Source organism: Clarias gariepinus, chromosome 15, assembly GCF_024256425.1.
Source record: "Clarias gariepinus isolate MV-2021 ecotype Netherlands chromosome 15, CGAR_prim_01v2, whole genome shotgun sequence".
NCBI classification, from domain to species: Eukaryota; Metazoa; Chordata; class Actinopteri; order Siluriformes; family Clariidae; genus Clarias; species Clarias gariepinus.
Window position 1 is genome coordinate 4790001 of NC_071114.1, and position 20861 is coordinate 4810861.

The 20861-nt window shown below is 45.4% G+C and overlaps 29 non-coding genes across 29 annotated transcripts; all 29 read left to right on the top strand.

The window, feature by feature from the left end:
- The first annotated feature begins 149 nt into the window (after positions 1–149).
- On the top strand, positions 150–222 carry trnaf-gaa (transfer RNA phenylalanine (anticodon GAA)). The gene has a single exon. It is a non-coding gene; the product is annotated as a tRNA-Phe (tRNA).
- A 1336-nt stretch (positions 223–1558) lies between these two features.
- On the top strand, positions 1559–1631 carry trnaf-gaa (transfer RNA phenylalanine (anticodon GAA)). Its single transcript has one exon. It is a non-coding gene; the product is annotated as a tRNA-Phe (tRNA).
- A 754-nt stretch (positions 1632–2385) lies between these two features.
- On the top strand, positions 2386–2457 carry trnaq-uug (transfer RNA glutamine (anticodon UUG)). Its single transcript has one exon. It is a non-coding gene; the product is annotated as a tRNA-Gln (tRNA).
- A 1583-nt stretch (positions 2458–4040) lies between these two features.
- trnaq-uug (transfer RNA glutamine (anticodon UUG)) lies at positions 4041–4112 on the top strand. Its single transcript has one exon. It is a non-coding gene; the product is annotated as a tRNA-Gln (tRNA).
- Positions 4113–5266: 1154 nt separating this feature from the next.
- trnaf-gaa (transfer RNA phenylalanine (anticodon GAA)) lies at positions 5267–5339 on the top strand. Its single transcript has one exon. It is a non-coding gene; the product is annotated as a tRNA-Phe (tRNA).
- A 1336-nt stretch (positions 5340–6675) lies between these two features.
- trnaf-gaa (transfer RNA phenylalanine (anticodon GAA)) lies at positions 6676–6748 on the top strand. The gene has a single exon. It is a non-coding gene; the product is annotated as a tRNA-Phe (tRNA).
- Positions 6749–7502: 754 nt separating this feature from the next.
- Positions 7503–7574, top strand: trnaq-uug (transfer RNA glutamine (anticodon UUG)). Its single transcript has one exon. It is a non-coding gene; the product is annotated as a tRNA-Gln (tRNA).
- A 1579-nt stretch (positions 7575–9153) lies between these two features.
- Positions 9154–9225, top strand: trnaq-cug (transfer RNA glutamine (anticodon CUG)). Its single transcript has one exon. It is a non-coding gene; the product is annotated as a tRNA-Gln (tRNA).
- Positions 9226–9628: 403 nt separating this feature from the next.
- Positions 9629–9700, top strand: trnaq-uug (transfer RNA glutamine (anticodon UUG)). The gene has a single exon. It is a non-coding gene; the product is annotated as a tRNA-Gln (tRNA).
- A 745-nt stretch (positions 9701–10445) lies between these two features.
- On the top strand, positions 10446–10518 carry trnaf-gaa (transfer RNA phenylalanine (anticodon GAA)). Its single transcript has one exon. It is a non-coding gene; the product is annotated as a tRNA-Phe (tRNA).
- Positions 10519–11122: 604 nt separating this feature from the next.
- Positions 11123–11194, top strand: trnaq-cug (transfer RNA glutamine (anticodon CUG)). The gene has a single exon. It is a non-coding gene; the product is annotated as a tRNA-Gln (tRNA).
- A 262-nt stretch (positions 11195–11456) lies between these two features.
- On the top strand, positions 11457–11529 carry trnaf-gaa (transfer RNA phenylalanine (anticodon GAA)). The gene has a single exon. It is a non-coding gene; the product is annotated as a tRNA-Phe (tRNA).
- Positions 11530–12727: 1198 nt separating this feature from the next.
- trnaq-cug (transfer RNA glutamine (anticodon CUG)) lies at positions 12728–12799 on the top strand. Its single transcript has one exon. It is a non-coding gene; the product is annotated as a tRNA-Gln (tRNA).
- A 262-nt stretch (positions 12800–13061) lies between these two features.
- Positions 13062–13134, top strand: trnaf-gaa (transfer RNA phenylalanine (anticodon GAA)). Its single transcript has one exon. It is a non-coding gene; the product is annotated as a tRNA-Phe (tRNA).
- Positions 13135–13738: 604 nt separating this feature from the next.
- On the top strand, positions 13739–13810 carry trnaq-cug (transfer RNA glutamine (anticodon CUG)). Its single transcript has one exon. It is a non-coding gene; the product is annotated as a tRNA-Gln (tRNA).
- Positions 13811–14072: 262 nt separating this feature from the next.
- trnaf-gaa (transfer RNA phenylalanine (anticodon GAA)) lies at positions 14073–14145 on the top strand. The gene has a single exon. It is a non-coding gene; the product is annotated as a tRNA-Phe (tRNA).
- A 604-nt stretch (positions 14146–14749) lies between these two features.
- trnaq-cug (transfer RNA glutamine (anticodon CUG)) lies at positions 14750–14821 on the top strand. The gene has a single exon. It is a non-coding gene; the product is annotated as a tRNA-Gln (tRNA).
- A 262-nt stretch (positions 14822–15083) lies between these two features.
- Positions 15084–15156, top strand: trnaf-gaa (transfer RNA phenylalanine (anticodon GAA)). Its single transcript has one exon. It is a non-coding gene; the product is annotated as a tRNA-Phe (tRNA).
- Positions 15157–15692: 536 nt separating this feature from the next.
- Positions 15693–15764, top strand: trnaq-cug (transfer RNA glutamine (anticodon CUG)). The gene has a single exon. It is a non-coding gene; the product is annotated as a tRNA-Gln (tRNA).
- A 263-nt stretch (positions 15765–16027) lies between these two features.
- Positions 16028–16100, top strand: trnaf-gaa (transfer RNA phenylalanine (anticodon GAA)). The gene has a single exon. It is a non-coding gene; the product is annotated as a tRNA-Phe (tRNA).
- A 604-nt stretch (positions 16101–16704) lies between these two features.
- Positions 16705–16776, top strand: trnaq-cug (transfer RNA glutamine (anticodon CUG)). Its single transcript has one exon. It is a non-coding gene; the product is annotated as a tRNA-Gln (tRNA).
- Positions 16777–17038: 262 nt separating this feature from the next.
- trnaf-gaa (transfer RNA phenylalanine (anticodon GAA)) lies at positions 17039–17111 on the top strand. The gene has a single exon. It is a non-coding gene; the product is annotated as a tRNA-Phe (tRNA).
- Positions 17112–17715: 604 nt separating this feature from the next.
- trnaq-cug (transfer RNA glutamine (anticodon CUG)) lies at positions 17716–17787 on the top strand. The gene has a single exon. It is a non-coding gene; the product is annotated as a tRNA-Gln (tRNA).
- Positions 17788–18049: 262 nt separating this feature from the next.
- Positions 18050–18122, top strand: trnaf-gaa (transfer RNA phenylalanine (anticodon GAA)). Its single transcript has one exon. It is a non-coding gene; the product is annotated as a tRNA-Phe (tRNA).
- Positions 18123–18658: 536 nt separating this feature from the next.
- On the top strand, positions 18659–18730 carry trnaq-cug (transfer RNA glutamine (anticodon CUG)). The gene has a single exon. It is a non-coding gene; the product is annotated as a tRNA-Gln (tRNA).
- A 262-nt stretch (positions 18731–18992) lies between these two features.
- Positions 18993–19065, top strand: trnaf-gaa (transfer RNA phenylalanine (anticodon GAA)). Its single transcript has one exon. It is a non-coding gene; the product is annotated as a tRNA-Phe (tRNA).
- A 536-nt stretch (positions 19066–19601) lies between these two features.
- Positions 19602–19673, top strand: trnaq-cug (transfer RNA glutamine (anticodon CUG)). Its single transcript has one exon. It is a non-coding gene; the product is annotated as a tRNA-Gln (tRNA).
- Positions 19674–19936: 263 nt separating this feature from the next.
- trnaf-gaa (transfer RNA phenylalanine (anticodon GAA)) lies at positions 19937–20009 on the top strand. Its single transcript has one exon. It is a non-coding gene; the product is annotated as a tRNA-Phe (tRNA).
- A 604-nt stretch (positions 20010–20613) lies between these two features.
- Positions 20614–20685, top strand: trnaq-cug (transfer RNA glutamine (anticodon CUG)). The gene has a single exon. It is a non-coding gene; the product is annotated as a tRNA-Gln (tRNA).
- The last annotated feature ends 176 nt before the right edge of the window (positions 20686–20861 follow it).

The following is a 20861-nucleotide window of genomic DNA, read 5'->3' on the forward strand; positions in this document are numbered from 1 at the left end:
TTTTATAATTACAATGACTTGGACTATAAGCTAGCGTTTAATAGCTGCTCACTTGATCATCGGCCACTGTATGGCATGATGAAACCATTGGCAGTTAACCATAACACATGGTTTGGTTCCATTCTTAAAATAGGAATTTGACTGCACCAGCCGAAATAGCTCAGTTGGGAGAGCGTTAGACTGAAGATCTAAAGGTCCCTGGTTCGATCCCGGGTTTCGGCACTGCCAGATGACTTTTGGTTACAAGCTCTTAGTGCCCGAGCGCCTGGCTCCGTGCAGCTTATCAGTGTATGGACAAACTGTGGTCATCCCAAACACCAACAAATGGTTCCATGGTGTAATGTCTAGCACTCTGGACTTTGTATCCAGTGATCCGAGTTCAGATCTCGGTGGAACCTTTGCTTGGGAGGGAAGGGTTGCAAGAAATGGCTATGTCAAAGTCCCTACATTTGCCTGGTTCTAAAGCAAAGAAACTTGAATAAAAATCATCATCCATTGCTTGCTGGAGTCACTGTGTGGGAAACAAAAGAACTACTCACAGATGGCAGATAGAGATCCTTCTGCAAGAGGAAAAAATGTGGAAACTGGCTGATCTGAAGCAAACACACTTTTTCATGCTACGGAGGCGTGGTTCTACAATAAGCTTTGTCTTCTTCTACTTACACAAGACAAAAAAAACTCCGCCCAGTTTCTTTGTGTGATTTCAAAACAAGAGTTAGCACAGTTTAGTGACCTTTGATTACAAGCTCTTACGCTCTGACCTCTTTGCTGTTTGTCAGTATTTGGAAGTGACATGTGGGTCACAAAAAGGCGCTGCATGCAGGTTGGTTCAATGGTTTAATGGTTAGTGCCCGAGCGCCTGGCTCCGTGCAGCTTATCAGTGTATGGACAAACTGTGGTCATCCCAAACACCAATAAATGGTTCCATGGTGTAATGTCTAGCACTCTGGACTTTGTATCCAGTGATCCGAGTTCAGATCTCGGTGGAACCTTTGCTTGGGAGGGAAGGGTTGCAAGAAATGGCTATGTCAAAGTCCCTACATTTGCCTGGTTCTAAAGCAAAGAAACTTGAATAAAAATCATCATCAATTGCTTGCTGGAGTCACTGTGTGGGAAACAAAAGAACTACTCACAGATGGCAGATGGAGATCCTTCTGCAAGAGGAAAAAATGTGGAAAATTGCTGACCTGAAGCAAACGCACTTTCTCATGCTACGGAGGCGTGGTTCTACAATAAGCTTTGTCTTCACTCTGGACTCTGAATCCAGCGATCTGAGTTCAAATCTCGGTGGGACCTGCAAATCTGCATTGAACCATCCAAGCCCCTGAGTTCATTCGTGCCTTTCCACGTGGGTGCTTAGGATGAGGTTTCTGAACAACAAGGTTCTGGGGCAGTTCTTTATCAATTGCTTTTATAATTACAATGACTTGGACTATAAGCTAGCGTTTAATAGCTGCTCACTTGATCATCGGCCACTGTATGGCATGATGAAACCATTGGCAGTTAACCATAACACATGGTTTGGTTCCATTCTTAAAATAGGAATTTGACTGCACCAGCCGAAATAGCTCAGTTGGGAGAGCGTTAGACTGAAGATCTAAAGGTCCCTGGTTCGATCCCGGGTTTCGGCACTGCCAGATGAGTTTTGGTTACAAGCTCTTAGAGCCCGAGGGCCTGGTCCCGTGCAGTTTGTCAGGGTATGGACAAACTGTGGTCACCCCAAACACCAACAAATGGTTAGCACTCTGGACTTTGAATCCAGTGATCCGAGTTCAAATCTCGGTGGAACCTTCGCGTGGGTGGGGAGGGTTGCAAGAAATGACAATGTCCCCATTTTTGGCTGGTTCTAAAGCAAAGAAACTTGAATAGAAATCATCATTAATTGCTTGCTGGAGTCACTGTGTGGGAAACAAAAGAACTACTCACAGATGGCAGATGGAGATCCTTCTGCAGGAGGGAAAAATGAGGAAACTGACTGACCTGAAGCAAATACACTTTCTCATGCTACGAAGGCGTGGTTCTACAATAAGCTTTGTCTAATTCTACTCACACAAGACACCAAAAGCTCCGCCCATTTTCTTTGTGTGACTTCAAAACAAGAGTTAGCACAGTTTAGTGACTTTTGATTACAAGCTCTTACTCTCTGACCTGTTTGCTGTCCGTCAGTATTTGGAAGTAACATGTGGGTCACAAAAAGGAGTTGCATGCAGGTTGGGAGAGCGTTAGACTGAAGATCTAAAGGTCCCTGGTTCGGTCCCTGGTTTGATCCCGGGTTTCGGCACTGCCAGACGAGTTTTGGTTACAAGCATTTAGTGCCCGAGCGCCTGGTTCTGTGCAGTTTGTCAGTGTATGGACAAACTGTGGTCACCTCAAACACCTACAAATGGTTCCATGGTGTAATGGTTAGCACTCTGGACTTTGAATCCAGTGATCCGAGTTCAAATCTCGGTGGAACCTGCGCGTGGGTGGGGAGGGTTGCAAGAAATGACAATGTCCCCGTTTTTGGCTCGTTCTAAAGCAAAGAAACTTGAATAAAAATCATCATTAATTGCTTGCTGGAGTCACTGTGTGGAAAACAAAAGAACTACTCACAGATGGCAGATGGAGATCCTTCTGCAAGTGGTAAAAATGAGGAAACTGGCTGATCTGAAGCGAACACAGTTTCTCATGCTACGGAGGCGTGGTTCTACAATAAGCCTTGTCTTCTTCTACTTACACAAGACAACAAAAGCTCCGCCCAGTTTCTTTGTGTGATTTCAAAACAAGAGTTAGCACAGTTTAGTGACCTTTGATTACAAGCTCTCACGCTCTGACCTGTTTGCTGTTTGTCAGTATTTGGAAGCAACATGTGGGTCACAAAAAGGCGCTGCGTGGAAATTGGTTCCATGGTGTAATGGTTAGCACTCTGGACTCTGAATCCAGCGATCCGAGTTCAAATTTCGGTAGGACCTGCAAATCTGCATTGAAGCATGCAAGCCACCCAGTTTATTTGTGTCTCTCCGCAAGCGTGCTTAAGATGAGCTTTCTGAACAACAAGGTTCTGGGCCAGTTCTTTATCAATTGCTTTTATAATTACAATGACTTGGACTATTAGCTAGCAATTCATAGCTGCTCACTTGATCATCGGCCACTGTATGGCATGATGAAGCCATTGGCAGTTAACCATACCACATAGATTGGTTCCATTCTTAAAATAGGAATTTAACTGGGCCAGCCAAAATAGCTCAGTTGGGAGAGCGTTAGACTGAAGATCTAAAGGTCCCTGGTTCGATCCCGGGTTTCGGCACTGCCAGATGAGTTTTGGTTACAAGCTCTTAGAGCCCGAGGGCCTGGTCCCGTGCAGTTTGTCAGGGTATGGACAAACTGTGGTCACCCCAAACACCAACAAATGGTTAGCACTCTGGACTTTGAATCCAGTGATCCGAGTTCAAATCTCGGTGGAACCTGCGCGTGGGTGGGGAGGGTTGCAAGAAATGACAATGTCCCCGTTTTTGGCTGGTTCTAAAGCAAAGAAACTTGAATAGAAATCATCATTAATTGCTTGCTGGAGTCACTGTGTGGGAAACAAAAGAACTACTCACAGATGGCAGATGGAGATCCTTCTGCAGGAGGGAAAAAGGAGGAAACTGACTGACCTGAAGCAAATACACTTTCTCATGCTACGAAGGCGTGGTTCTACAATAAGCTTTGTCTAATTCTACTCACACAAGACACCAAAAGCTCCGCCCATTTTCTTTGTGTGACTTCAAAACTAGAGTTAGCACAGTTTAGTGACTTTTGATTACAAGCTCTTACTCTCTGACCTGTTTGCTGTCCGTCAGTATTTGGAAGTAACATGTGGGTCACAAAAAGGAGTTGCATGCAGGTTGGGAGAGCGTTAGACTAAAGATCTAAAGGTCCCTGGTTCGGTCCCTGGTTTGATCCCGGGTTTCGGCACTGCCAGACGAGTTTTGGTTACAAGAATTTAGTGCCCGAGCGCCTGGTTCTGTGCAGTTTGTCAGTGTATGGACAAACTGTGGTCACCCCAAACACCTACAAATGGTTCCATGGTGTAATGGTTAGCACTCTGGACTTTGAATCCAGTGATCCGAGTTCAAATCTCGGTGGAACCTGCGTGTGGGTGGGGAGGGTTGCAAGAAATGTCAATGTCCCCACTTTTGGCTGGTTCTAAAGCAAAGAAACTTGAATAAAAATCATCATTAATTGCTTGCTGGAGTCACTGTGTGGAAAACAAAAGAACTACTCACAGATGGCAGATGGAGATCCTTCTGCAAGTGGTAAAAATGAGGAAACTGGCTGACCTGAAGCGAACACACTTTCTCATGCTACGGAGGCGTGGTTCTACAATAAGCCTTGTCTTCTTCTACTTACACAAGACAACAAAAGCTCCGCCTAGTTTCTTTGTGTGATTTCAAAACAAGAGTTAGCACAGTTTAGTGACCTTTGATTACAAGCTCTTACTCTCTTACCTGTTTGCTGTCCGTCAGTATTTGGAAGTAACATGTGGGTCACAAAAAGGCGCTGCATGCAGGTTGGTTCCATGGTGTAATGGTTAGTGCCCGAGCGCCTGGCTCCGTGGAGCTTATCAGTGTATGGACAAACTGTGGTCATCCCAAACACCAATAAATGGTTCCATGGTGTAATGTCTAGCACTCTGGAATTTGTATCCAGTGATCCGAGTTCAGATCTCGGTGGAACCTTTGCTTGGGAGGGAAGGGTTGCAAGAAATGGCTATGTCAAAGTCCCTACATTTGCCTGGTTCTAAAGCAAAGAAACTTGAATAAAAATCATCATCAATTGCTTGCTGGAGTCACTGTGTGGGAAACAAAAGAACTACTCACAGATGGCAGATGGAGATCCTTCTGCAAGAGGAAAAAATGTGGAAAATTGCTGACCTGAAGCAAACGCACTTTCTCATGCTCCGGAGGCGTGGTTCTACAATAAGCTTTGTCTTCACTCTGGACTCTGAATCCAGCGATCTGAGTTCAAATCTCGGTGGGACCTGCAAATCTGCATTGAACCATCCAAGCCCCTGAGTTCATTCGTGCCTTTCCACGTGGGTGCTTAGGATGAGGTTTCTGAACAACAAGGTTCTGGGGCAGTTCTTTATCAATTGCTTTTATAATTACAATGACTTGGACTATAAGCTAGCGTTTAATAGCTGCTCACTTGATCATCGGCCACTGTATGGCATGATGAAACCATTGGCAGTTAACCATAACACATGGTTTGGTTCCATTCTTAAAATAGGAATTTGACTGCACCAGCCGAAATAGCTCAGTTGGGAGAGCGTTAGACTGAAGATCTAAAGGTCCCTGGTTCGATCCCGGGTTTCGGCACTGCCAGATGACTTTTGGTTACAAGCTCTTAGTGCCCGAGCGCCTGGCTCCGTGCAGCTTATCAGTGTATGGACAAACTGTGGTCATCCCAAACACCAACAAATGGTTCCATGGTGTAATGTCTAGCACTCTGGACTTTGTATCCAGTGATCCGAGTTCAGATCTCGGTGGAACCTTTGCTTGGGAGGGAAGGGTTGCAAGAAATGGCTATGTCAAAGTCCCTACATTTGCCTGGTTCTAAAGCAAAGAAACTTGAATAAAAATCATCATCCATTGCTTGCTGGAGTCACTGTGTGGGAAACAAAAGAACTACTCACAGATGGCAGATGGAGATCCTTCTGCAAGAGGAAAAAATGTGGAAACTGGCTGATCTGAAGCAAACACACTTTTTCATGCTACGGAGGCGTGGTTCTACAATAAGCTTTGTCTTCTTCTACTTACACAAGACAAAAAAAACTCCGCCCAGTTTCTTTGTGTGATTTCAAAACAAGAGTTAGCACAGTTTAGTGACCTTTGATTACAAGCTCTTACGCTCTGACCTCTTTGCTGTTTGTCAGTATTTGGAAGTGACATGTGGGTCACAAAAAGGCGCTGCATGCAGGTTGGTTCAATGGTTTAATGGTTAGTGCCCGAGCGCCTGGCTCCGTGCAGCTTATCAGTGTATGGACAAACTGTGGTCATCCCAAACACCAATAAATGGTTCCATGGTGTAATGTCTAGCACTCTGGACTTTGTATCCAGTGATCCGAGTTCAGATCTCGGTGGAACCTTTGCTTGGGAGGGAAGGGTTGCAAGAAATGGCTATGTCAAAGTCCCTACATTTGCCTGGTTCTAAAGCAAAGAAACTTGAATAAAAATCATCATCAATTGATTGCTGGAGTCACTGTGTGGGAAACAAAAGAACTACTCACAGATGGCAGATGGAGATCCTTCTGCAAGAGGAAAAAATGTGGAAAATTGCTGACCTGAAGCAAACGCACTTTCTCATGCTACGGAGGCGTGGTTCTACAATAAGCTTTGTCTTCACTCTGGACTCTGAATCCAGCGATCTGAGTTCAAATCTCGGTGGGACCTGCAAATCTGCATTGAACCATCCAAGCCCCTGAGTTCATTCGTGCCTTTCCACGTGGGTGCTTAGGATGAGGTTTCTGAACAACAAGGTTCTGGGGCAGTTCTTTATCAATTGCTTTTATAATTACAATGACTTGGACTATAAGCTAGCGTTTAATAGCTGCTCACTTGATCATCGGCCACTGTATGGCATGATGAAACCATTGGCAGTTAACCATAACACATGGTTTGGTTCCATTCTTAAAATAGGAATTTGACTGCACCAGCCGAAATAGCTCAGTTGGGAGAGCGTTAGACTGAAGATCTAAAGGTCCCTGGTTCGATCCCGGGTTTCGGCACTGCCAGATGAGTTTTGGTTACAAGCTCTTAGAGCCCGAGGGCCTGGTCCCGTGCAGTTTGTCAGGGTATGGACAAACTGTGGTCACCCCAAACACCAACAAATGGTTAGCACTCTGGACTTTGAATCCAGTGATCCGAGTTCAAATCTCGGTGGAACCTTCGCGTGGGTGGGGAGGGTTGCAAGAAATGACAATGTCCCCATTTTTGGCTGGTTCTAAAGCAAAGAAACTTGAATAGAAATCATCATTAATTGCTTGCTGGAGTCACTGTGTGGGAAACAAAAGAACTACTCACAGATGGCAGATGGAGATCCTTCTGCAGGAGGGAAAAATGAGGAAACTGACTGACCTGAAGCAAATACACTTTCTCATGCTACGAAGGCGTGGTTCTACAATAAGCTTTGTCTAATTCTACTCACACAAGACACCAAAAGCTCCGCCCATTTTCTTTGTGTGACTTCAAAACAAGAGTTAGCACAGTTTAGTGACTTTTGATTACAAGCTCTTACTCTCTGACCTGTTTGCTGTCCGTCAGTATTTGGAAGTAACATGTGGGTCACAAAAAGGAGTTGCATGCAGGTTGGGAGAGCGTTAGACTGAAGATCTAAAGGTCCCTGGTTCGGTCCCTGGTTTGATCCCGGGTTTCGGCACTGCCAGACGAGTTTTGGTTACAAGCATTTAGTGCCCGAGCGCCTGGTTCTGTGCAGTTTGTCAGTGTATGGACAAACTGTGGTCACCTCAAACACCTACAAATGGTTCCATGGTGTAATGGTTAGCACTCTGGACTTTGAATCCAGTGATCCGAGTTCAAATCTCGGTGGAACCTGCGCGTGGGTGGGGAGGGTTGCAAGAAATGACAATGTCCCCGTTTTTGGCTCGTTCTAAAGCAAAGAAACTTGAATAAAAATCATCATTAATTGCTTGCTGGAGTCACTGTGTGGAAAACAAAAGAACTACTCACAGATGGCAGATGGAGATCCTTCTGCAAGTGGTAAAAATGAGGAAACTGGCTGATCTGAAGCGAACACAGTTTCTCATGCTACGGAGGCGTGGTTCTACAATAAGCCTTGTCTTCTTCTACTTACAGAAGACAACAAAAGCTCCGCCCAGTTTCTTTGTGTGATTTCAAAACAAGAGTTCGCACAGTTTAGTGACCTTTGATTACAAGCTCTCACGCTCTGACCTGTTTGCTGTTTGTCAGTATTTGGAAGTAACATGTGGGTCACAAAAAGGCGCTGCGTGGAAATTGGTTCCATGGTGTAATGGTTAGCACTCTGGACTCTGAATCCAGCGATCCGAGTTCAAATCTCTGTGGGACCTGCAAATCTGCATTGAAGCGTGCAAGCTCCTCAGTTTATTCGTGGCCCTCCGCGTGCTTAGGATGAGCTTTTTGAACAACAAGGTTCTGGGGCAGTTCTTTATCAATTGCTTTTATAATTACAATGACTTGGACTATTAGCTAGCAATTCATAGCTGCTCACTTGATCATCGGCCACTGTATGGCATGATGAAGCCATTGGCAGTTAACCATACCACATAGTTTGGTTCCATTCTTAAAATAGGAATTTAACTGGGCCAGCCAAAATAGCTCAGTTGGGAGAGCGTTAGACTGAAGATCTAAAGGTCCCTGGTTCGATCCCGGGTTTCGGCACTGCCAGATGAGTTTTGGTTACAAGCTCTTAGAGCCCGAGGGCCTGGTCCCGTGCAGTTTGTCAGGGTATGGACAAACTGTGGTCACCCCAAACACCAACAAATGGTTAGCACTCTGGACTTTGAATCCAGTGATCCGAGTTCAAATCTCGGTGGAACCTGCGCGTGGGTGGGGAGGGTTGCAAGAAATGACAATGTCCCCGTTTTTGGCTGGTTCTAAAGCAAAGAAACTTGAATAGAAATCATCATTAATTGCTTGCTGGAGTCACTGTGTGGGAAACAAAAGAACTACTCACAGATGGCAGATGGAGATCCTTCTGCAGGAGGGAAAAAGGAGGAAACTGACTGACCTGAAGCAAATACACTTTCTCATGCTACGAAGGCGTGGTTCTACAATAAGCTTTGTCTAATTCTACTCACACAAGACACCAAAAGCTCCGCCCATTTTCTTTGTGTGACTTCAAAACAAGAGTTAGCACAGTTTAGTGACTTTTGATTACAAGCTCTTACTCTCTGACCTGTTTGCTGTCCGTCAGTATTTGGAAGTAACATGTGGGTCACAAAAAGGAGTTGCATGCAGGTTGGAAGAGCGTTAGACTGAAGATCTAAAGGTCACTGGTTCGGTCCCTGGTTTGATCCCGGGTTTCGGCACTGCCAGACGAGTTTTGGTTACAAGCATTTAGTGCCCGAGCGCCTGGTTCTGTGCAGTTTGTCAGTGTATGGACAAACTGTGGTCACCCCAAACACCTACAAATGGTTCCATGGTGTAATGGTTAGCACTCTGGACTCTGAATCCAGCGATCCGAGTTCAAATCTCGGTGGGACCTGCAAATCTGCATTGAAGCATGCAAGCCACCCAGTTTATTTGTGTCTCTCCGCAAGCGTGCTTAGGATGAGCTTTCTGAACAACAAGGTTCTGGGGCAGTTCTTTATCAATTGCTTTTATAATTACAATGACTTGGACTATTAGCTAGCAATTCATAGCTGCTCACTTGATCATCGGCCACTGTATGGCATGATGAAGCCATTGGCAGTTAACCATACCACATAGTTTGGTTCCATTCTTAAAATAGGAATTTAACTGGGCCAGCCGAAATAGCTCAGTTGGGAGAGCGTTAGACTGAAGATCTAAAGGTCCCGGGTTTCGGCACTGCCAGATGAGTTTTGGTTACAAGCTCTTAGAGCTTGTAGTGTATGGACAAACTGTGGTCACCCCAAACAACAACAAATGGTTCCATGGTGTAATGGTTAGCACTCTGGACTTTGAATCCAGTGATCCGAGTTCAAATCTCGGTGGAACCTGCGTGTGGGTGGGGAGGGTTGCAAGAAATGACAATGTCCCTGTTTTTGGCTGGTTCTAAAGCAAAGAAACTTGAATAGAAATCATCATTAATTGCTTGCTGGAGTCACTGTGTGGGAAACAAAAGAACTACTCACAGATGGCAGATGGAGATCCTTCTGCAAGAGGTAAAAATGAGGAAACTGACTGACCTGAAGCAAACACAGTTTCTCATGCTACGGAGGCGTGGTTCTACAATAAGCCTTGTCTAATTCTACTCACACAAGACACCAAAAGCTCCACCCATTTTCTTTGTGTGATTTCAAAACAAGAGTTAGCACAGTTTAGTGACCTTTGATTACAAGCTCTCACGCTCTGACCTGTTTGCTGTTTGTCAGTATTTGGAAGTAACATGTGGGTCACAAAAAGGCGCTGCGTGCATACTGGTTCCATGGTGTAATGGTTAGCACTCTGGACTCTGTATCCAGTGATCCGAGTTCAGATCTCGGTGGAACCTGCAAATCTGCATTGAACCATCCAAGCCCCTGAGTTCATTCGTGCCCTTCCACGTGGGTGCTTAGGATGAGCTTTCTGAACAACAAGGTTCTGGGGCAGTTCTTTATCAATTGCTTTTATAATTACAATGACTTGGACTATTAGCTAGCGTTTAATAGCTGCTCACTTGATCATCGGCCACTGTATGGCATTGGCAGTTAACCATAACACATGGTTTGGTTCCATTCTTAAAATAGGATTTTGACTGCACCAGCCGAAATAGCTCAGTTGGGAGAGCGTTAGACTGAAGATCTAAAGGTCCCTGGTTCGATCCCGGGTTTCGGCACTGCCAGATGAGTTTTGGTTACAAGCTCTTAGTGCCCGAGCGCCTGGCTCCGTGCAGCTTATCAGTGTATGGACAAACTGTGGTCATCCCAAACACCAACAAATGGTTCCATGGTGTAATGTCTAGCACTCTGGACTTTGTATCCAGTGATCCGAGTTCAGATCTCGGTGGAACCTTTGCTTGGGAGGGAAGGGTTGCAAGAAATGGCTAAGTCAAAGTCCCTACATTTGCCTAGTTCTAAAGCAAAGAAACTTGAATAAAAATCATCATCCATTGCTTGCTGGAGTCACTGTGTGGGAAACAAAAGAACTACTCACAGATGGCAGATGGAGATCCTTCTGCAAGAGGAAAAAATGTGGAAACTGGCTGACCTGAAGCAAACACACTTTCTCATGCTACGGAGGCGTGGTTCTACAATAAGCTTTGTCTTCTTCTACTTACACAAGACAACCAAAGCTCCGCCCAGTTTCTTTGTGTGATTTCAAAACAAGAGTTAGCACAGTTTAGTGACCTTTGATTACAAGCTCTTACGCTCTGACCTCTTTGCTGTTTCTCAGTATTTGGAAGTGACATGTGGGTCACAAAAAGGCGCTACGTGCAGGTTGGTTCCATGGTGTAATGGTTAGCACTCTGGACTCTGAATCCAGCGATCCGAGTTCAAATCTCGGTGGGACCTGCAAATCTGCACTGAACCATCCAAGCCCCTGAGTTCATTCGTTCCCTTCCACGTGGGTGCTTAGGATGAGCTTTCTGAACAACAAGGTTCTGGGGCAGTTCTTTATCAATTGCTTTTATAATTACAATGACTTGGACTATCAGCTAGCGTTTAATAGCTGCTCACTTGATCATCGGCCACTGTATGGCATGATGAAGCCATTGGCAGTTAACCATAACACATGGTTTGGTTCCATTCTTAAAATAGGATTTTGACTGCACCAGCCGAAATAGCTCAGTTGGGAGAGCGTTAGACTGAAGATCTAAAGGTCCCTGGTTCGATCCCGGGTTTCGGCACTGCCAGATGAGTTTTGGTTACAAGCTCTTAGTGCCCGAGTGCCTGGCTCCGTGCAGCTTATCAGTGTATGGACAAACTGTGGTCATCCCAAACACCAACAAATGGTTCCATGGTGTAATGTCTAGCACTCTGGACTTTGTATCCAGTGATCCGAGTTCAGATCTCGGTGGAACCTTTGCTTGGGAGGGAAGGGTTGCAAGAAATGGCTATGTCAAAGTCCCTACATTTGACTGGTTCTAAAGCAAAGAAACTTGAATAAAAATCATCATCAATTGCTTGCTGGAGTCACTGTGTGGGAAACAAAAGAACTACTCACAGATGGCAGATGGAGATCCTTCTGCAAGAGGAAAAAATATGGAAACTGGCTGACCTGAAGCAAACACACTTTCTCATGCTACGGAGGCGTGGTTCTACAATAAGCTTTGTCTTCTTCTACTTACACAAGACAACAAAAGCTCCGCCCAGTTTCTTTGTGTGATTTCAAAACAAGAGTTAGCACAGTTTAGTGACCTTTGATTACAAGCTCTTATGCTCTGACCTCTTTGCTGTTTGTCAGTATTTGGAAGTGACATGTGGGTCACAAAAAGGCGCTGCATGCAGGTTGGTTCCATGGTGTAATGGTTATTGCCCGAGCGCCTGGCTCCGTGCAGCTTATCAGTGTATGGACAAACTGTGGTCATCCCAAACACCAACAAATGGTTCCATGGTGTAATGTCTAGCACTCTGGACTTTGTATCCAGTGATCCGAGTTCAGATCTCGGTGGAACCTTTGCTTGGGAGGGAAGGGTTGCAAGAAATGGCTATGTCAAAGTCCCTACATTTGCCTGGTTCTAAAGCAAAGAAACTTGAATAAAAATCATCATCCATTGCTTGCTGGAGTCACTGTGTGGGAAACAAAAGAACTACTCACAGATGGCAGATGGAGATCCTTCTGCAAGAGGAAAAAATGTGGAAACTGGCTGACCTGAAGCAAACACACTTTCTCATGCTACGGAGGCGTGGTTCTACAATAAGCTTTGTCTTCTTCTACTTACACAAGACAACCAAAGCTCCGCCCAGTTTCTTTGTGTGATTTCAAAACAAGAGTTAGCACAGTTTAGTGACCTTTGATTACAAGCTCTTACGCTCTGACCTCTTTGCTGTTTCTCAGTATTTGGAAGTGACATGTGGGTCACAAAAAGGCGCTGCGTGCAGGTTGGTTCCATGGTGTAATGGTTAGCACTCTGGACTCTGAATCCAGCGATCCGAGTTCAAATCTCGGTGGGACCTGCAAATCTGCATTGAACCATCCATGCCCCTGAGTTCATTCGTTCCCTTCCACGTGGGTGCTTAGGATGAGCTTTCTGAACAACAAGGTTCTGGGGCAGTTCTTTATCAATTGCTTTTATAATTACAATGACTTGGACTATCAGCTAGCGTTTAATAGCTGCTCACTTGATCATCGGCCACTGTATGGCATGATGAAGCCATTGGCAGTTAACCATAACACATGGTTTGGTTCCATTCTTAAAATAGGATTTTGACTGCACCAGCCGAAATAGCTCAGTTGGGAGAGCGTTAGACTGAAGATCTAAAGGTCCCTGGTTCGATCCCGGGTTTCGGCACTGCCAGATGAGTTTTGGTTACAAGCTCTTAGTGCCCGAGCGCCTGGCTCCGTGCAGCTTATCAGTGTATGGACAAACTGTGGTCATCCCAAACACCAACAAATGGTTCCATGGTGTAATGTCTAGCACTCTGGACTTTGTATCCAGTGATCCGAGTTCAGATCTCGGTGGAACCTTTGCTTGGGAGGGAAGGGTTGCAAGAAATGGCTATGTCAAAGTCCCTACATTTGCCTGGTTCTAAAGCAAAGAAACTTGAATAAAAATCATCATCCATTGCTTGCTGGAGTCACTGTGTGGGAAACAAAAGAACTACTCACAGATGGCAGATGGAGATCCTTCTGCAAGAGGAAAAAATGTGGAAACTGGCTGACCTGAAGCAAACACACTTTCTCATGCTACGGAGGCGTGGTTCTACAATAAGCTTTGTCTTCTTCTACTTACACAAGACAACCAAAGCTCCGCCCAGTTTCTTTGTGTGATTTCAAAACAAGAGTTAGCACAGTTTAGTGACCTTTGATTACAAGCTCTTACGCTCTGACCTCTTTGCTGTTTCTCAGTATTTGGAAGTGACATGTGGGTCACAAAAAGGCGCTGCGTGCAGGTTGGTTCCATGGTGTAATGGTTAGCACTCTGGACTCTGAATCCAGCGGTCCGAGTTCAAATCTCGGTGGGACCTGCAAATCTGCATTGAACCATCCATGCCCCTGAGTTCATTCGTTCCCTTCCACGTGGGTGCTTAGGATGAGCTTTCTGAACAACAAGGTTCTGGGGCAGTCCTTTATCAATTGCTTTTATAATTACAATGACTTGGACTATCAGCTAGCGTTTAATAGCTGCTCACTTGATCATCGGCCACTGTATGGCATGATGAAGCCATTGGCAGTTAACCATAACACATGGTTTGGTTCCATTCTTAAAATAGGATTTTGACTGCACCAGCCGAAATAGCTCAGTTGGGAGAGCGTTAGACTGAAGATCTAAAGGTCCCTGGTTCGATCCCGGGTTTCGGCACTGCCAGATGAGTTTTGGTTACAAGCTCTTAGTGCCCGAGCGCCTGGCTCCGTGCAGCTTATCAGTGTATGGACAAACTGTGGTCATCCCAAACACCAACAAATGGTTCCATGGTGTAATGTCTAGCACTCTGGACTTTGTATCCAGTGATCCGAGTTCAGATCTCGGTGGAACCTTTGCTTGGGAGGGAAGGGTTGCAAGAAATGGCTATGTCAAAGTCCCTACATTTGCCTGGTTCTAAAGCAAAGAAACTTGAATAAAAATCATCATCCATTGCTTGCTGGAGTCACTGTGTGGGAAACAAAAGAACTACTCACAGATGGCAGATGGAGATCCTTCTGCAAGAGGAAAAAATGTGGAAACTGGCTGACCTGAAGCAAACACACTTTCTCATGCTACGGAGGCGTGGTTCTACAATAAGCTTTGTCTTCTTCTACTTACACAAGACAACCAAAGCTCCGCCCAGTTTCTTTGTGTGATTTCAAAACAAGAGTTAGCACAGTTTAGTGACCTTTGATTACAAGCTCTTACGCTCTGACCTCTTTGCTGTTTCTCAGTATTTGGAAGTGACATGTGGGTCACAAAAAGGCGCTGCGTGCAGGTTGGTTCCATGGTGTAATGGTTAGCACTCTGGACTCTGAATCCAGCGATCCGAGTTCAAATCTCGGTGGGACCTGCAAATCTGCATTGAACCATCCAAGCCCCTGAGTTCATTCGTGCCCTTCCACGTGGGTGCTTAGGATGAGCTTTCTGAACAACAAGGTTCTGGGGCAGTTCTTTATCAATTGCTTTTATAATTACAATGACTTGGACTATTAGCTAGCGTTTAATAGCTGCTCACTTGATCATCGGCCACTGTATGGCATGATGAAGCCATTGGCAGTTAACCATAACACATGGTTTGGTTCCATTCTTAAAATAGGATTTTGACTGCACCAGCCGAAATAGCTCAGTTGGGAGAGCGTTAGACTGAAGATCTAAAGGTCCCTGGTTCGATCCCGGGTTTCGGCACTGCCAGATGAGTTTTGGTTACAAGCTCTTAGTGCCCGAGCGCCTGGCTCCGTGCAGCTTATCAGTGTATGGACAAACTGTGGTCATCCCAAACACCAACAAATGGTTCCATGGTGTAATGTCTAGCACTCTGGACTTTGTATCCAGTGATCCGAGTTCAGATCTCGGTGGAACCTTTGCTTGGGAGGGAAGGGTTGCAAGAAATGGCTATGTCAAAGTCCCTACATTTGCCTGGTTCTAAAGCAAAGAAACTTGAATAAAAATCATCATCAATTGCTTGCTGGAGTCACTGTGTGGGAAACAAAAGAACTACTCACAGATGGCAGATGGAGATCCTTCTGCAAGAGGAAAAAATGTGGAAACTGGCTGACCTGAAGCAAACACACTTTCTCATGCTACGGAGGCGTGGTTCTACAATAAGCTTTGTCTTCTTCTACTTACACAAGACAACCAAAGCTCCGCCCAGTTTCTTTGTGGGCGGAGTCTCAGTATTTGGAAGTGACATGTGGGTCACAAAAAGGCGCTGCGTGCAGGTTGGTTCCATGGTGTAATGGTTAGCACTCTGGACTCTGAATCCAGCGATCCGAGTTCAAATCTCGGTGGGACCTGCAAATCTGCATTGAACCATCCAAGCCCCTGAGTTCATTCGTGCCCTTCCACGTGGGTGCTTAGGATGAGCTTTCTGAACAACAAGGTTCTGAGGCAGTTCTTTATCAATTGCTTTTATAATTACAATGACTTGGACTATTAGCTAGCGTTTTATAGCTGCTCACTTGATCATCGGCCACTGTATGGCATGATGAAGTAAATGGGCAGTTAACCATAACACATGGTTTGGTTCCATTCTTAAAATAGGAATTTGACTGCACCAGCCGAAATAGCTCAGTTGGGAGAGCGTTAGACTGAAGATCTAAAGGTCCCTGGTTCGATCCCGGGTTTCGGCACTGCCAGATGAGTTTTGGTTACAAGCTCTTAGTGCCCGAGCGCCTGGCTCCGTGCAGCTTATCAGTGTATGGACAAACTGTGGTCATCCCAAACACCAACAAATGGTTCCATGGTGTAATGTCTAGCACTCTGGACTTTGTATCCAGTGATCCGAGTTCAGATCTCGGTGGAACCTTTGCTTGGGAGGGAAGGGTTGCAAGAAATGGCTATGTCAAAGTCCCTACATTTGCCTGGTTCTAAAGCAAAGAAACTTGAATAAAAATCATCATCCATTGCTTGCTGGAGTCACTGTGTGGGAAACAAAAGAACTACTCACAGATGGCAGATGGAGATCCTTCTGCAAGAGGAAAAAATGTGGAAACTGGCTGACCTGAAGCAAACACACTTTCTCATGCTACGGAGGCGTGGTTCTACAATAAGCTTTGTCTTCTTCTACTTACACAAGACAACCAAAGCTCCGCCCAGTTTCTTTGTGTGATTTCAAAACAAGAGTTAGCACAGTTTAGTGACCTTTGATTACAAGCTCTTACGCTCTGACCTCTTTGCTGTTTCTCAGTATTTGGAAGTGACATGTGGGTCACAAAAAGGCGCTGCGTGCAGGTTGGTTCCATGGTGTAATGGTTAGCACTCTGGACTCTGAATCCAGCGGTCCGAGTTCAAATCTCGGTGGGACCTGCAAATCTGCATTGAACCATCCATGCCCCTGAGTTCATTCGTTCCCTTCCACGTGGGTGCTTAGGATGAGCTTTCTGAACAACAAGGTTCTGGGGCAGTCCTTTATCAATTGCTTTTATAATTACAATGACTTGGACTATCAGCTAGCGTTTAATAGCTGCTCACTTGATCATCGGCCACTGTATGGCATGATGAAGCCATTGGCAGTTAACCATAACACATGGTTTGGTTCCATTCTTAAAATAGGATTTTGACTGCACCAGCCGAAATAGCTCAGTTGGGAGAGCGTTAGACTGAAGATCTAAAGGTCCCTGGTTCGATCCCGGGTTTCGGCACTGCCAGATGAGTTTTGGTTACAAGCTCTTAGTGCCCGAGCGCCTGGCTCCGTGCAGCTTATCAGTGTATGGACAAACTGTGGTCATCCCAAACACCAACAAATGGTTCCATGGTGTAATGTCTAGCACTCTGGACTTTGTATCCAGTGATCCGAGTTCAGATCTCGGTGGAACCTTTGCTTGGGAGGGAAGGGTTGCAAGAAATGGCTATGTCAAAGTCCCTACATTTGCCTGGTTCTAAAGCAAAGAAACTTGAATAAAAATCATCATCCATTGCTTGCTGGAGTCACTGTGTGGGAAACAAAAGAACTACTCACAGATGGCAGATGGAGATCCTTCTGCAAGAGGAAAAAATGTGGAAACTGGCTGACCTGAAGCAAACACACTTTCTCATGCTACGGAGGCGTGGTTCTACAATAAGCTTTGTCTTCTTCTACTTACACAAGACAACAAAAGCTCCGCCCAGTTTCTTTGTGTGATTTCAAAACAAGAGTTAGCACAGTTTAGTGACCTTTGATTACAAGCTCTTACGCTCTGACCTCTTTGCTGTTTCTCAGTATTTGGAAGTGACATGTGGGTCACAAAAAGGCGCTGCGTGCAGGTTGGTTCCATGGTGTAATGGTTAGCACTCTGGACTCTGAATCCAGCGATCCGAGTTCAAATCTCGGTGGGACCTGCAAATCTGCATTGAACCATCCAAGCCCCTGAGTTCATTCGTGCCCTTCCACGTGGGTGCTTAGGATGAGCTTTCTGAACAACAAGGTTCTGGGGCAGTTCTTTATCAATTGCTTTTATAATTACAATGACTTGGACTATTAGCTAGCGTTTAATAGCTGCTCACTTGATCATCGGCCACTGTATGGCATGATGAAGCCATTGGCAGTTAACCATAACACATGGTTTGGTTCCATTCTTAAAATAGGATTTTGACTGCACCAGCCGAAATAGCTCAGTTGGGAGAGCGTTAGACTGAAGATCTAAAGGTCCCTGGTTCGATCCCGGGTTTCGGCACTGCCAGATGAGTTTTGGTTACAAGCTCTTAGTGCCCGAGCGCCTGGCTCCGTGCAGCTTATCAGTGTATGGACAAACTGTGGTCATCCCAAACACCAACAAATGGTTCCATGGTGTAATGTCTAGCACTCTGGACTTTGTATCCAGTGATCCGAGTTCAGATCTCGGTGGAACCTTTGCTTGGGAGGGAAGGGTTGCAAGAAATGGCTATGTCAAAGTCCCTACATTTGCCTGGTTCTAAAGCAAAGAAACTTGAATAAAAATCATCATCAATTGCTTGCTGGAGTCACTGTGTGGGAAACAAAAGAACTACTCACAGATGGCAGATGGAGATCCTTCTGCAAGAGGAAAAAATGTGGAAACTGGCTGACCTGAAGCAAACGCACTTTCTCATGCTACGGAGGCGTGGTTCTACAATAAGCTTTGTCTTCTTCTACTTACACAAGACAACCAAAGCTCCGCCCAGTTTCTTTGTGGGCGGAGTCTCAGTATTTGGAAGTGACATGTGGGTCACAAAAAGGCGCTGCGTGCAGGTTGGTTCCATGGTGTAATGGTTAGCACTCTGGACTCTGAATCCAGCGATCCGAGTTCAAATCTCGGTGGGACCTGCAAATCTGCATTGAACCATCCAAGCCCCTGAGTTCATTCGTGCCCTTCCACGTGGGTGCTTAGGATGAGCTTTCTGAACAACAAGGTTCTGGGGCAGTTCTTTATCAATTGCTTTTATAATTACAATGACTTGGACTATCAGCTAGCGTTTAATAGCTGCTCACTTGATCATCGGCCACTGTATGGCATGATGAAGCCATTGGCAGTTAACCATAACACATGGTTTGGTTCCATTCTTAAAATAGGATTTTGACTGCACCAGCCGAAATAGCTCAGTTGGGAGAGCGTTAGACTGAAGATCTAAAGGTCCCTGGTTCGATCCCGGGTTTCGGCACTGCCAGATGAGTTTTGGTTACAAGCTCTTAGTGCCCGAGCGCCTGGCTCCGTGCAGCTTATCAGTGTATGGACAAACTGTGGTCATCCCAAACACCAACAAATGGTTCCATGGTGTAATGTCTAGCACTCTGGACTTTGTATCCAGTGATCCGAGTTCAGATCTCGGTGGAACCTTTGCTTGGGAGGGAAGGGTTGCAAGAAATGGCTATGTCAAAGTCCCTACATTTGCCTGGTTCTAAAGCAAAGAAACTTGAATAAAAATCATCATCAATTGATTGCTGGAGTCACTGTTTGGGACACAAAAGAACTACTCACAGATGGCAAATGGAGATCCTTCTGCAAGAGGAAAAAATGTGGAAACTGGCTGACCTGAAGCAAACGCACTTTCTCATGCTACAGAGGCGTGGTTCTACAATAAGCTTTGTCTTCTTCTACTTACACAAGACAACAAAAGCTCCGCCCAGTTTCTTTGTGGGCGGAGTCTCAGTATTTGGAAGTGACATGTGGGTCACAAAAAGGCGCTGCGTGCAGGTTGGTTCCATGGTGTAATGGTTAGCACTCTGGACTCTGAATCCAGCGATCCGAGTTCAAATCTTGGTGGGACCTGCAAATCTGCATTGAACCATCCAAGCCCCTGAGTTCATTCGTGCCCTTCCACGTGGGTGCTTAGGATGAGCTTTCTGAACAACAAGGTTCTGGGGCAGTTCTTTATCAATTGCTTTTATAATTACAATGACTTGGACTATTAGCTAGCGTTTTATAGCTGCTCACTTGATCATCGGCCACTGTATGGCATGATGAAGTAAATGGGCAGTTAACCATAACACATGGTTTGGTTCCATTCTTAAAATAGGAATTTGACTGCACCAGCCGAAATAGCTCAGTTGGGAGAGCGTTAGACTGAAGATCTAAAGGTCCCTGGTTCGATCCCGGGTTTCGGCACTGCCAGATGAGTTTTGGTTACAAGCTCTTAGTGCCCGAGCGCCTGGCTCCGTGCAGCTTATCAGTGTATGGACAAACTGTGGTCATCCCAAACACCAACAAATGGTTCCATGGTGTAATGTCTAGCACTCTGGACTTTGTATCCAGTGATCCGAGTTCAGATCTCGGTGGAACCTTTGCTTGGGAGGGAAGGGTTGCAAGAAATGGCTATGTCAAAGTCCCTACATTTGCCTGGTTCTAAAGCAAAGAAACTTGAATAAAAATCATCATCCATTGCTTGCTGGAGTCACTGTGTGGGAAACAAAAGAACTACTCACAGATGGCAGATGGAGATCCTTCTGCAAGAGGAAAAAATGTGGAAACTGGCTGACCTGAAGCAAACACACTTTCTCATGCTACGGAGGCGTGGTTCTACAATAAGCTTTGTCTTCTTCTACTTACACAAGACAACCAAAGCTCCGCCCAGTTTCTTTGTGTGATTTCAAAACAAGAGTTAGCACAGTTTAGTGACCTTTGATTACAAGCCCTTACGCTCTGACCTCTTTGCTGTTTCTCAGTATTTGGAAGTGACATGTGGGTCACAAAAAGGCGCTGCGTGCAGGTTGGTTCCATGGTGTAATGGTTAGCACTCTGGACTCTGAATCCAGCGATCCGAGTTCAAATCTCGGTGGGACCTGCAAATCTGCACTGAACCATCCAAGCCCCTGAGTTCATTCGTTCCCTTCCACGTGGGTGCTTAGGATGAGCTTTCTGAACAACAAGGTTCTGGGGCAGTTCTTTATCAATTGCTTTTATAATTACAATGACTTGGACTATCAGCTAGCGTTTAATAGCTGCTCACTTGATCATCGG